Source organism: Jaculus jaculus, chromosome 23 (genome assembly GCF_020740685.1).
Source record: "Jaculus jaculus isolate mJacJac1 chromosome 23, mJacJac1.mat.Y.cur, whole genome shotgun sequence".
In the NCBI taxonomy this organism is placed as follows: domain Eukaryota; kingdom Metazoa; phylum Chordata; class Mammalia; order Rodentia; family Dipodidae; genus Jaculus; species Jaculus jaculus.
Genome location: NC_059124.1, coordinates 2812830 through 2825845, shown reverse-complemented (window position 1 = coordinate 2825845; position 13016 = coordinate 2812830). Strand labels below are relative to the sequence as shown.

Genomic DNA, 13016 nt, shown 5'->3' with positions numbered 1-13016 from the left:
CAGGCTCCCGGGCAGACGGTGGTGGCTTTAGATCCCTCTGCCCACGGCGAGGGCAGTTGCTGGGATGTTTTCCAGGGAGTCAGGAGGGTCTGTCAATAGTTAGAGTTCGGCCTGCTGTGGCCTGGAAGCCTCAGCTTTTCTTCCCAGGTAGGGAGGCCAGAGTCATGCTCCCTTGACCTTCTCATTCTGCATCAACTTCTGATAAGAGCTGTGATGTCGGGCGTCTTCCTCAATTTCTCTCCCATTCATTCATCCATTTGTTCATTCATCCATTGAAACCAGGTCTTTTTTTGTTTTTCAAGGTAGGGTCTCACTCTAGCCCAGGCTGACCTGGAATTCACTACATAGTCTCAGGGTGGCCTCGAACCCACGGCGATCCTCCTACCTCTGCCTCCCGAGTACTGGGATTAAAGGTGTGCACCAACGTGCCTGGCTGAGACAGGGTCTTTAAGTGAACCTGGAACTCACCAATTTGGATAGACTAACCAGCAAGCCCAACTGCATGTCCAACCTTTACAGGGCTGCTGGGGATCCGAACTCACACCACCATGCTTCTGCGGCAAGCACTTTTACCAACATCACTGCCACCCTGAGCAGCTGGGCAAACACTCTGCAAACTCATTACTTGCACCCTGCCAGTCATTGTTCTAGTGACACAGGGTAGAGAAATGCAGAAAGCAGATGGATTTTCCATTTTTTTTTAATATTTTATTCATTTTTATTTATTTATTTGGGAGAGAAAGTGGCATATATATAGAGAGCGAATGGGCACGCCAGGGCCTCCAGCCACTGCAAACGAACTCCAGACACGTGCGCCCCCTTGTGCTCCTGGCTAACATGGATCCTGGGGAATTGAGCCTCGAACCGGGGTCCTTAGGCTTCACAGGCAAGTGCTTAACCGCTAAGCCATCTCTCCAGTCCTGGATTTCTCATTTTTATAGCACACACACACACACACAGAGAAAAAAAATATATATATATAAACACTTATCCCAAGCAGGCTGAATTTTCTTCCATGACTTTTTACTTCTGTGGTTTACAGCACCCCTTAAGGGGCCCTCATGCCCAATGGGCCCCAGATGCCTTTGGCATATGCCTAAGCTCTTTGTCTCTGAGAAGTCATCATCATCAGACGAACTAGCAAGTGAATGAGCAGACGAATCGTGCAGTCAGATCTCAATTCCCAGCTTGTTTGGCTGTCTGTGAGTCAGTCAATTACCTCCGTTTTCCCACCTGGCATGCCTATGCTTCGAGAAGAGAGTGTTTCAACTGCTCTTCTGCCTTGAAAATATTACCAGGCTCATCTCAGACATCCTTTTCCTCACCTGCAACTGTCTTTACTACCAACACCTTAGTTTCTCCTTGAGTGGGCAGCTTCCTTTCCAGCCTCTTCTGTGCTCTATTTATTTATTTATGTTTTAGTTTTTTTTTTCAAGCAGGGTCTCACTCTAGTTCAGGCTGACCTAGAACTCACTCTGTTGTCTAAGCCAGCCTTGACCTTACTGTGATCCTCCTACCTCAGCCTCCCAAGTACACTAGAGTTTTAGGCATGAGCCACCAAATGACTGGCTTGCTTCCCAATATTTTATTAGCTCCTACTATGTTCCCAGTACATAGTCACAATAGCTAGTAATTACAGAGACATTACCCTGTACTGGGTACTATATAAAGTCATACACACACACACACACACACACACACACACGTACAATTTTATTCTCCGTGACACTCTGTAATATGGTTCATCTCTTTATTTCCATGTTCTGCATAAAGGCTTAGAGAATTTTCCCCTTTTTTGGGGGGGGGGGTGCTGGAGAATCAAATCCAGGGTCTTGGAATGTTCCATGAACAATGTACTACTGAGCTATATCCCTGGCCCAAGGCTTAGAGAACTTAAGTAATTTTTGAAGGTCAATAATTGAAGTAGCAAGGCATAGAATCAACGTTCACATTCAGTCTAGTCTAACCACGGAGCTCAGGCTCTTAATCTCCCCCACACCCAAGGTAGGGTCTCACTCTGACCCAGGCTGACCTGGAATTAACTGTATAGTCTCAGAGTGGCCTCGAATTCATGGCAATTCTCCTACCTCTGCCTCCCCAGTGCTGGGATTAAAGGCGTGCGCCACCACGCCCGGCAGGCTCTTCATCTTTATGTCACCAAAGACATGTGCGTTTAGTGCAGTTTAAAACTATGGACGTGAATTCCAGGTTGATTCTTAGCCAGTGTGCCCTGATGTGGACCCAGCATTGGTTTGCGGTTGGAATCCATTCTGACTGTGAGGTGCCCAAGGGATGTGCACATCACCCATGAACGTGTGAATGTGTGTGTGTGTGTATGGGTGGATGGATGGATCCTCGCCTCTTTCATCACCCTCTGTCGAGCTGAAGCTTTTTGCTGCTAACCTGGGGACAAAATTAGTAACTAAAGTACAGATTCAGATGCCTGGTGTGTGGCAGTGCAACCTGACGTGCCTCTTCGTGGCAGTACGCATGAGCCCTGTTGTGCCATGGCTGGTTCCCACATCTGGAATGAATCCCCTGGAAGAAGAGGTTCCCAGGCTCTTGTGGCTCCTCTCGGCCGGGGCTTTCCAGACAAGCTCCACGTCCCTGTTCCCTCGCTTGCCCGGCCCAGCACTCACTGCCCCCCGAGCTCTGTGAGGAGCGCAGGGCCCCTCGCACTTGAAGATGCATCCCAGCTAAGTTTCCAAGCCTAAATGAAAATAAATCCTCTAACAAGGGAATTGGGTTACTGCCGTTTTAATCTTGGATTCCAGACAATTCCCAGTGGAATGCTCATGGAAAGTACAGGGAAGAGTCTGAGAGAGCCAGGCTAGCAGCGGGACATTTATGGTGTTATTAGGCTGAAAACATGTTCAGTGGCTTGTTTTAAAGGGACACTTACCACCCTGCTGTGGCTCCTAGTGACTTCTTTGTATTCCTGAGCACCAGATAAACCCTCTCCATGCTTTCTCTTCTCTCATTCTAAAAGCAAACTGTTTGGGCTGGAGAGATGGCTTAGCGGTTAAGCCCGTGAAGCCTAAGGACCCCGGTTCAAGGCTCAATTCCCCAGGACCCACGTAAGCCAGATGCACAGGGGGCTGCATTGCATCTGGAGTTCGTTTACAGTGGCTAGGGTCCCTAGCACGCCCATTCTCTCTCTTTCTCTCTATCTGCCTCTTTCTCTGTCTGTCACTTTCAAATGAATAAATAAAAATAAACAAAAAAAAAATTAAAAGCAAACTATGTTCGTGGAAAGGGGATGGCAGAGATCGTAATGGCTGAGATCCACACACGCAAAGTTTCTCACCATCGTGTCCCCCAAAACACAACTAAGCTGAAGACACACCATGACACGTTCACAAGGGACAACCAGCAGTATACTTGCAGATGCAATACAAGCACAGGGACAAAGGAGAAAGGGTTGGCTGGTGATGGGCAGCATTGAGAGCACGGCAGGGGCAGTACCGGCCCGGGCTGGGAACCGAGCCAAGGGCAGAGGTCCAGACGCGCCACCCTGGTCTCGCTTAGCGCGGGAATTTTGAGGCCGGGGCTCTTCAACATTCCTGCCACTTCTCTTCACCAGGAGAGCAAGCACAAGTATGTTTGTTGAGAGGGAAGAAGAGCACTCTTTTCTTCTTTCTGATCCTCTTCCTCCTTCTCTTTCTCTTCTTCTCCATCCTCCCCCTTACCTTCTTCCTCCCCTGCTCCTCCTTCCTTCTTTTTCCATAAAGGGTGCTGAGTTGTTTCTCAACTCTAGGGTAGAAAGGCTGAAGTACAATTATAGCAGGCCATGAGAAAAAAGCTTCGTTTCTTTAAAGGGAACGTCAGCCTTCCGTCACAGTTTGAAGGATCCCAGAGGCGCCGGCCGGCCTCGCTGCTGATCCTTTTTCCGTTCGCCCTGGGGGAAGGGTGCCTATTCTCCATCCTCACCTGGAGCCCTGCTCTTTCTGATTTGTTTGTCCCAAAGCCGCCTTCTCTAAACTCATGGGAAGGCGATGCATTGTGAGGTGGCTCCAGCAGACTTGGGCAGAGCTGTCACGGTAGCTTTTCCATCACTATGACCAAATACTGGAGGAAGTCAACTTAAAGTCAACCCGAGAAAGGTTTATTTTGGCTCAGGCTCCCATAGGTAGTCTATAGTCACATGACTACCATGTTCTGGGCTTGTGGCAAGACAGGGCATCATGGCAGGGAGGTAGGGAGCACATAGTAGCCTAGGAGGGGGCAAGGACCGGGCTCCCAATATTGTCTTCAAGAACACACTGCCAGTGACATAGCTTCTCATTAGTGTCCACCTGTGAAGGTTCTACAGCCTTCTAGTGACACCACTGTCTAGTGACCAAGCTCTAGCATAATCCGTCTCTAAGGGGCTCTAAGATTCCAGCCATTACAGACTCACAGTATGGTCACAGGGGCCCTGTTAAACAGTGGGCCTCAAAGAGCGAGGTCCAGGCTGGGCCGTATAATAGCAGTGTAATGCATTTCAGATGTGTGGGGCAGATTTTAAATAATTAAATGTCTTCTTTTACGTTTCTCTTAAACATTCTCATCTCACATTTAGCCGACTTAATCATAGGTTGGACCTTGAGACTTGCATCTTGCTCTATTCATTTGGCCAACTAAAATCCCATGAGTTGATATTTAAAACATTAGAACCTAGGATTCGGGCTGGAGAGATGGCTTAGTGGTGAAGTGCTTGCCTTTGAAGGCTAAGGCCCCCGGTTCGAGGCTCGATTCCCCAGGACCCACGTTAGCCAGATGCACAAGGGGGCACATGCGTCTAGTATTCGTTTGCCGTGGCTGGAGGCCCTGGCGCGCCCATTCTTTCTCTCTCTCTCTCTCTGTTGCTCTCAAATGCATAAGTAAAAACAAACAAACAAAAAAACCTAGGATTCATTGGTCATATTTAACAGAGTTACAGTTTGAAGATGTTGAAGAAGGTTAATAAGGAGACCAGGTGTTGTGCACGCCTTTGATCCCAGCACTCTGGAAGGCGAAGTAGGAGGATCACTGAGTTTGAGTCCAGTCTTGATTAGAGTGACACCTAATCTTGAAAACAATATGGATAATAATGAGCCATAATAAACGCTTGGACTTTTCTGGATTTAGGGCCGCTGAAGCAGTCCCCTTGTTCTTCTTCTTTTCATTGTGAATCTTTCACAGATCTTACCATGCCACTCCCACTTGTGTGTGTTTAATAACTGAATTTGGTGCCTTTTTTTTTGGAAGCAGTGCCTCATCACGTGCTCTTGATCCTTCGCAGAGTGACTGAGTGTAAGGCAGTTTGTATGACAAGTGGAGCTCTCACAGAGCCCGCACGGGGTGAGGGGTTTGCTGCTTCTCTGATTTAATTGGCCAGAACCAATACTTTCAAATTGTGCTTGTTCTCAAAGACAGAGGCATCCACTGGAGCTAAATAAAATCAGTTAAATTTTATATCATTATAAATAACAGAGTGCCTCCATACATGCTATCTAGCCACGTGATAGTTCATGAGGCAGGTGTTAGGTCAACTGAATCATCCAGGTTCATACAGCACGTGAAGGGGCTAACATGATTACTGCGTCATAAGTCACACTTGAGCTTTCTTCAGAGAAATCATACAGGCAGTGTCTCATGAACTTGAACATTGGCCAGTGAAAGCCAATGGGCAGTCCGTGATGGGTGGAGGGCCTGCTGCAGGCATAGCTCTCGGGATGCCACTTGGCCACTGGCCCTCCAGCAGGCTGGCAGCTGCCTTTCAGCTGGAGGAGGAAGCAGCTTGCTTCACGCGCAAGCCTCTCGCAGTGAATGGCTTGTTCCGGAGTCACTAACCTTGATGGCTGTCCTTTCTCCAGGAGCTCAGGTTGAAATTAGGTTTATTTTAGCAACCGACTGACAGGGCTGGTTGTAAAGGCCCTGGGGGCCGCCTCCGAGAGAGGGCCACAACCAGATACCAACCACAAGCAGTATTTTACCAGGGGAAGCCTTCTGCCTGCTACCCTACACTGCTTCTTGAAGTTTCCATACCAAAAAGTAAGGAGATAGGAAGCTAGACCTGAATGGGCTTGAACCTCAGCAATGCCTCTTCCTGTTAGAAAGATGCTTTGGCTTCCCTCACACTCCAGTTTCTAGTAATGTACACCAAGGACCACAGGGTGTAACGCCTGGAAACGGATGACAAGCAGCTCACTGTCCGTTATGGTCTCCCCTGCAGCTGAACTGGGGGCTTCCCCATTTTCAAGGCCAAGTGAGGCATGCCTGTTCCTACTCGTTTATCGCATTAGAGAAAGACCTGGAACTTGGTGTAGTAAGAGATTGCTTTTCCTGAGTCACAAGGGAAGGGAGCCTTATGTTCTGATGGTTGGTGAACTCGTCCTGTTGGAAAGTGCTCCACCCCAGCAGTGCCTCCGACCCTCACCTCTGTGCCTCGTTCTGGGGCTCCATAGGTCTCTTTCCCCGCTCTCCCCTCCTGTCTTCTCAGACCTGTCAAATCCTCCCCTGTCCCAGACCACCATCACTATCCCAGCTGTCTGTGGCATATGGTGACATCACCAGCAGAGTTGAGCTAAGGGCGTGAGGAAGATTTGAGTCTCAGTCACTCCCTTGACAGAGCAGTAATGACTTCTGGCAAGTTGGCCAATTTTACCTTTTTATTTTCCATAAGCCTCTTGTAGGTGTCTTCATTTTTTGGATCAAATACTTGAAGACTTCCTCTTTTTTCCTACACAAGGGTCGAGGTTGGATGCTTTAAACAGCATGAAGAGAGAGGAAAGAGACAGAGAGGGAAAAAAGCAGTCCAGAGCAGAACAGCCAAGATGCTCTGGAAGGGAAATTTCCTTTTTGGGCTTGCTGTCGGAAAGAATTTCCGATGCAGGCAGACGTTAATTCCTAGCTCCACGCTTCCTTATCAGGAAGCAGCTTCAATAAATGCAGCTATTTATAGATGCCTTTAAAAAAAACAGCTATATAACCAGAGGTTTATTGACCTTTGCTTTTGCTTCACAATTCACGCAGGGTGCTCCGTGTACATTTAAGGCAGCTCCTGCCGCCTGCCACTGTGACGGGATGGCCGGCTGGGGAGGGGGTAGGATGGCCCGCAGCCACCTCCTCAGCGTCAAGGACTCCCGGTTGAGCTGGGTGTGTAGACGCTATTAGCAATTAATTGTCTCTCCCTGGTGCTGTGTTTCATACGTGCATCACCCCTGCTCTCGTCATGCTGTGACCACATTCCTGACAGGACTGGCTTTGGGAGGGGATTGTGTGTTGGCCCTCACAGTCTGTTCGCTGGTTCCACGGAGAATTGTGCTGGGAGAGAGAGCACACGTTAGCGAGGGTCCACAGGAAGAAGCCAGGGCAAGAGACAGTCCGAAGGACCCTTCCTTCATCTTTTCACCGTCTCCCAATAATGCCATCTTATTACGGATCCCTCAAGGGATCAATCCATGCACGAGGTCAGAGTCCACAGATGTAATTGCTTCTGGAAATGCCCTCACAGGCATAATCAGAGGTGTGCATCACTAGGCCCCTGGGTGTTTCTTGATCCAAACAAATTGACAAAATGAACCATCATGGTATGGGAACCCAGAAATGCCCCCCACTTTGAAAGTTTATGACAAATCAAGAGCAGTTAAAAAATGAAGAGGCATTGGGAATCAGCCAGTTTTAAGAATAGATACTTGAACGCCAGGTAATAAGAAAGCTTACCTCCGTTTCTTTCTCCTGTCTGTCTATCTTCTCTTGGATCTTTCCAACCCTCTGAACTTCCCTGGCCTTTCTTTTATTTTCCCCTTTGTTTTGTAGTACTGGGAGTTGAACCTAGAGCCTCGCGCCTGCTAGACAAACCCTCTTACCATCGGGCCAGAGCCTCAGCCCTTTCTGTGGCGTTTCTCTCTGCATGCTGAGGTCCCGCAGATTGAGAGGTCCACATAGCCATGGGCAGCCTCACGCAGGTCTCTGTAGAACTTGCTGGCAAGTATGCTAATGATGATGGTATTGACTGGCACTCTGCTTTCCTAAGTCTCTTTATTTCCTTTGCATCCTCACAGAGCACTGGCTCAGTTGACTACATAGAAATATGATTAAATACTCATTCTCAAACTGCACATATTTCCTCCCATTCTGCTTCATGCCTGAATTGCACTTGTTCACTAATTCTTAACTTCTGGAGTTCCTGACAAGAATGACTCTGACAGCTTTATCCTTCCAGAGGTCAATCTTAGAGAAAACTTCTGTTGTTACTGGTGTCACTGCTGCCCTAAGTGAACTCAGACTCATACTTGCTCATGTCAGAGAGAGAGAGAGAGTGAGAGAGAGAGAGAGAGAGAGAGAGAGAGAGAGTGTGTGTGTGTGTGTTTGGGAGCGAGGTGGTGGGGAGAGGGAGACGATGGTCATACAAGGTTCCCTGCTTCTATAAACAAGCTCCAGGCACTTCGGGTGGCCTCACATGGGTACTGGGAAATCAAACCCAGGGCATCAGGCACTAACCACTGAGTAATCTCTGAGCTCCAGGTATGTGTATTTTGGTGGTACATTCTCTGATCTCTTGTGAAGCCAGGATTTGAATGATTAAAACTGGTCCTGGCTCTGACCATGTGCCCATATATAGATGCCCAAGTAGAGTTACCCTGCCCTTCTGTTTCCCACTTCTATCGTGGGTGGTTGGATTCAGCCCCGTTCTCTATTTCTAGTTCCTATAGATCATGAATACTAATAGTAGTCAAATGGAGCTCTAAGATTCCTGTAATAGAGCTGCAGATTGCAGATACAGATAATAGACCGAGTTCTGGATGTGTACTGAATGCAGAGCAGGTTCCTGGAAGGAAAAGTCTCCTTGTACCGGAAATGCTTGGTTTTACCAGAAGTTGAATTCTCAACTCTTGGGGTTGGGATACTAGCTAGTGTGGTACTAGCTAGAGGTGGGTGGAGGAGGGTGAAGGTTTGGAAGGAGAGATAACAATTCTTTTTTTTTTTTTTTAAATACCTGCAAAATCCCAGTTGGAAAGCTGCTAAGTAGCATTTGCTTGCTTGTGTTTTTGTTTGGTGAGACAGGCTCTCCTAACTCAGGCTGCTCTGGAACTCTTATTTCTCCTTCCTCCACCTTCCAAGTGCCAGGATTATAGGAGTGTGTTGCCATGCTTGGCTCTTAAATTGTGCTTTACAGGCTGGTTAGTGTTCTGCACCTGCCAGCTTATAGGAGCTGGGCTTCCACCTAAGAGCCATTCCAAAGTCACCTATGTTTACCTTCATGATACCAGCATGGAGGATCTCTGTGTGAACGATGTTGATGCAATGAGTACTGATGGCCACTCCCGTGTTTTTGGCATTTTGTGTGTGTCAGGCACTTCTAGACAAGTTATTCTGCACAGTCACACACATAACTGAAACTCAGAAGTGGGACATCATTTCCAAAGGGCCACATAGAGAAGGTGGTAGAGCCCTGGCTTGAATCCACATCTTGTCCCAAAACCCAGACTGTTTTCATTTCGTTGTATTGCTTCTTTGATGTGTTAAGAACCAATGAAGTTGTTTCCTTCTAGCTGATGGTTAAGAGAAAAACCAAAGCTACCACTTTTGTTTTCTAGGAAAAATATTCAAACAACATTTATAGAAACCTCTGACAAGAAAGCCCAAGGGGACCAAAATCAGAGATGCAAACTAAATGATCTTTTGATCTTAGAGGAAGATAAAAGATAAAAAGATTTTCAGATCCAGTCCTATGGACGTACTGTTATCTGTCACATATTTTCAAGTATCTGTATAAATTCTAGAATGTTAATAACAAAATTAAATGAAACAAACAGATTCCAATTTCCCATCTTTTGCAAAGAAAGAATCTACTTCATGGATTAATACTGAGCGGTCAGAAAACCCGATGGGCTTGAATGCAGACGGTGTTACTGGGTTTACAATTAAAGTGCCAAAGCTTCCTCCTAACTTGTGGTAAGCTGACATGCTCCAGACACATTGCCTGGCATTTTGGTGCCTTAATTTCCCCATGTGGGCATTTGTGCCAAGACATGGTTCAATGGGTGATGGAGCAGTCTGTTCTTCTCTAAGGCACTTCTCTGGGCTCTGGCCCCATGTGGCTATGACTTGGCTCATCTCTCCACAGTCCATTCCTTCTCCCAGGAAGCAGTCTATGTGTGAGATGAAGTTTCACATTATTTTCCAATCCCAGAGGCGAAGCCACATCTCGAGACACCCCGTACCTCATGGTCATCTCATTTCCAGTGCAGATGGCGGGATTCTGATGACACGGGAAGTTTTCCTCTGCTTCCGCTGTGGTTGCTTTATGAAGATGCCCTTCCCACGAGGAAATACGGAAATCCAATGCCCAGCTCCGCTGGGCGCTTCCCCGGGATTCCTGTGGCTGAAGCCCCGTGACATTTTATTTTGTGGAAGTGGAACTGGTACCCACATGGAGGCCTTGCAGGGCTGCAGCCATGCTTCCCTTAGGCTTGTGTCCAGGGGCCAGCAGCCCAGGTGCACACTCGATCCCCTCTTCTCACCGACACCGCCTTCCCCCACGTTGGCCTGTGAGTCGGTCTTTGGTGCATTACGCACAAGTGTGGCTTCTGGGAGCTACATGAGCCCAGCTGTGTGATCTGTGGGACTCTCCTCCATGGCTCCAGCATGTTCTCTTGTCCTATAACTTGCCAAAGCCAACCATCTGCATTTCCCCCTCCTCTCCATGGCACTCACTGAGTTTTAGGGCATAGCAGAGCCAATGATCTGCACAGATAGCCCACACAATCCTCTTTCAACCAGCCCCAGAGCACATGCACAATTAATACTGCATTAATTAATTATGGGGAAAAGCCCAGTTGGCAAAGGAACGAAGGCTTTCGGCGTCTTAAGAGGACTTTGATGCTGAGCTTAAAAGCACATTTCCATCCATCCGCCTTGGTGGCAGAGAGGATTTGCGACACTTATCCTGTCCCTTGGGCATGAAAACTCACACCCAGAGGCTCGCATCACTTACTTGAACCATCGATGAATCGCCACAGGCACTGAGAAGGGGTTATATAAAATTAGGCAAAAAGGAATCTCCCAGAGCACAGTGAGTGGAGAACCAAGCTGATGGAGGGCTTGGTTCCATCTTTATTTTATTTTTTTTTGAAAACATGGTTCTAAATTTTAATATTTTATTTATTTACTTATTTGAGAGAGAGAAAATGTAGCAGAGAGAGTGAGAGAGAGACAATGGGCATGTCAGGGCCTCCAGCCACTGCAAAGGAACTCCAGACACATGTGCCACCTTGTACACCTAGCTTACGTGGGTTCTGGGTAATCGAACCTGAGTCCTTAGGGTTTGTAAGCAAGTGCCTTAACCGCTTAGCCATCCTGAGTTCCATCTTTTTAGTCCTCCTCCATAGCTCTTGAATCACCCTCATCAAGAACGCTGGGCAGGGAAACAAAGATGGCTACAGGGTTTGGTACCAACTTTCTTGAGGAAATTTAAAAACAATCACTGACTTTCCTCCTAGTAAACCCATCTTCAGGGAGGAGGACTGTGGCAATGTGAGCTCTCTAAGATGATGATGATGATGGGTGGAAGGCTTATCTGGCTTTTGGGGCAATTTCTTACGAGATACGAATCAAGTGGGGAGAAAACTGCCCTTTCCTTTTCATTTTGAAGTGCTGAGCTCCCACACGGAAACTCCTTTCACTTCTTGTGCGAGGTGGTGCAAAAGCCACCACACAAATTCCCCACCCTGGACAGATAGTCCTTGTTCCCCTATTTGTACCCCTGTAAGCGTTTTGTGTGGGACTCTCACTGACCTTAGGACTTGGTCATGATGTAAATATTCACTCAGGCATTTGGGGTTTCACTTAAAGGGGTTTTTAAGAACACAAATGTAGAATTCCCCTGAGGTATTTTTGTCACTTGAAACTACAGGGTTATCAGCCTGTCCTTTTCATACGTTACTTGGGGTGTGGGGTTATAGCTCAGTTGGCAGAGTGCTTGCCTAACATGCACAAAGCCCCAGGTTTGATGCCTGGCACTGCGTAAACGGGGTGTGGTGGCTCATGCCTGTAAAACGAGCCCTCAAAAGGTGGAGACAGAGGAATCTGAAGTCATTGATGCTTAATAAGCCACCATCTTGTGTTGAGTGGCACTTGATAGGTTGTTTATCAAGAGTATTTTTTGAAGCCGGGCGTGGTGGCACACGCCTTTAATCCCAGCATTCCGGAGGCAGAGGTAGAAGGATTGCTATGAGTTCGAGGCCATCCTGAGACTGCATAGTGAATTCCAGGTCAGCCTGGGCTTGAGTAAGACTCTACCTTGAAACCCTCCCCCAACAAAAAAAAAGAAAAAAAGAAAAAAGGAATAGTTTTTGGACCTTAGTATACTAACAAATTTTCTTTTTGGTTTTTGTAAGTTTGGGTGCACATTCATACTGTAGTCTCAGACTGGCCTCAAACTCACAGGTATCCTCCTACCTTGGCCTCTGGTGTGCTGGGATGAAAGGCATGCACCACCACTATGCTTGGCTTGTTTTGATTTTTTTTTTTTTTTTTTTGAGGTAGGGTCTCACTCTTGTTCGGATTGAATTGGAATTCAGTATGTAGTCTCAAGCTGGCCTTGAACTCATAAATCCTCCTATCTCTGCCTACCAAGTGCTGGGATTAAAGGTGTGTGCCACCACACCCAGCTTTGTTTTGATTCTTAAGACTAAGTGAGCTGTAGGCTCTCACTTAAAAAAAAAAAATATATATATATATATATATATGTAAAAATATATATATATATAAAATATATATACATACATATATATATGGTTTATTTATTTGAGAGAGAGAGAGAGAGAGAGCAAATGGGCACTCCAGGGCCTCCAGCCACTGCAAACAAACTCCAGATGCATGCGCCACCTTGTGCTTCTGACTTATGTGGGTCCTAGAGACTCATACTGGGATTCTTTGGCTTTGCAGGCAAGTGCTTTAACTGCTAAGCCATGTCTCCAGCACAAGGCTCTCACTTTTGGTTCTTAGGCAGAGAAAATTTTCACTTCCGACTCCCCCCATATGTGAGC

At 47.1% G+C, this 13016-nt stretch overlaps 1 protein-coding gene across 1 annotated transcript in view; it reads left to right on the top strand.

Moving 5' to 3' along the window:
• Window positions 1-13016, top strand: part of Etv6 (ETS variant transcription factor 6) — a 259969-nt gene that overhangs the window by 137515 nt on the left and 109438 nt on the right. The gene's annotated exons all lie outside the window — the stretch shown is intronic.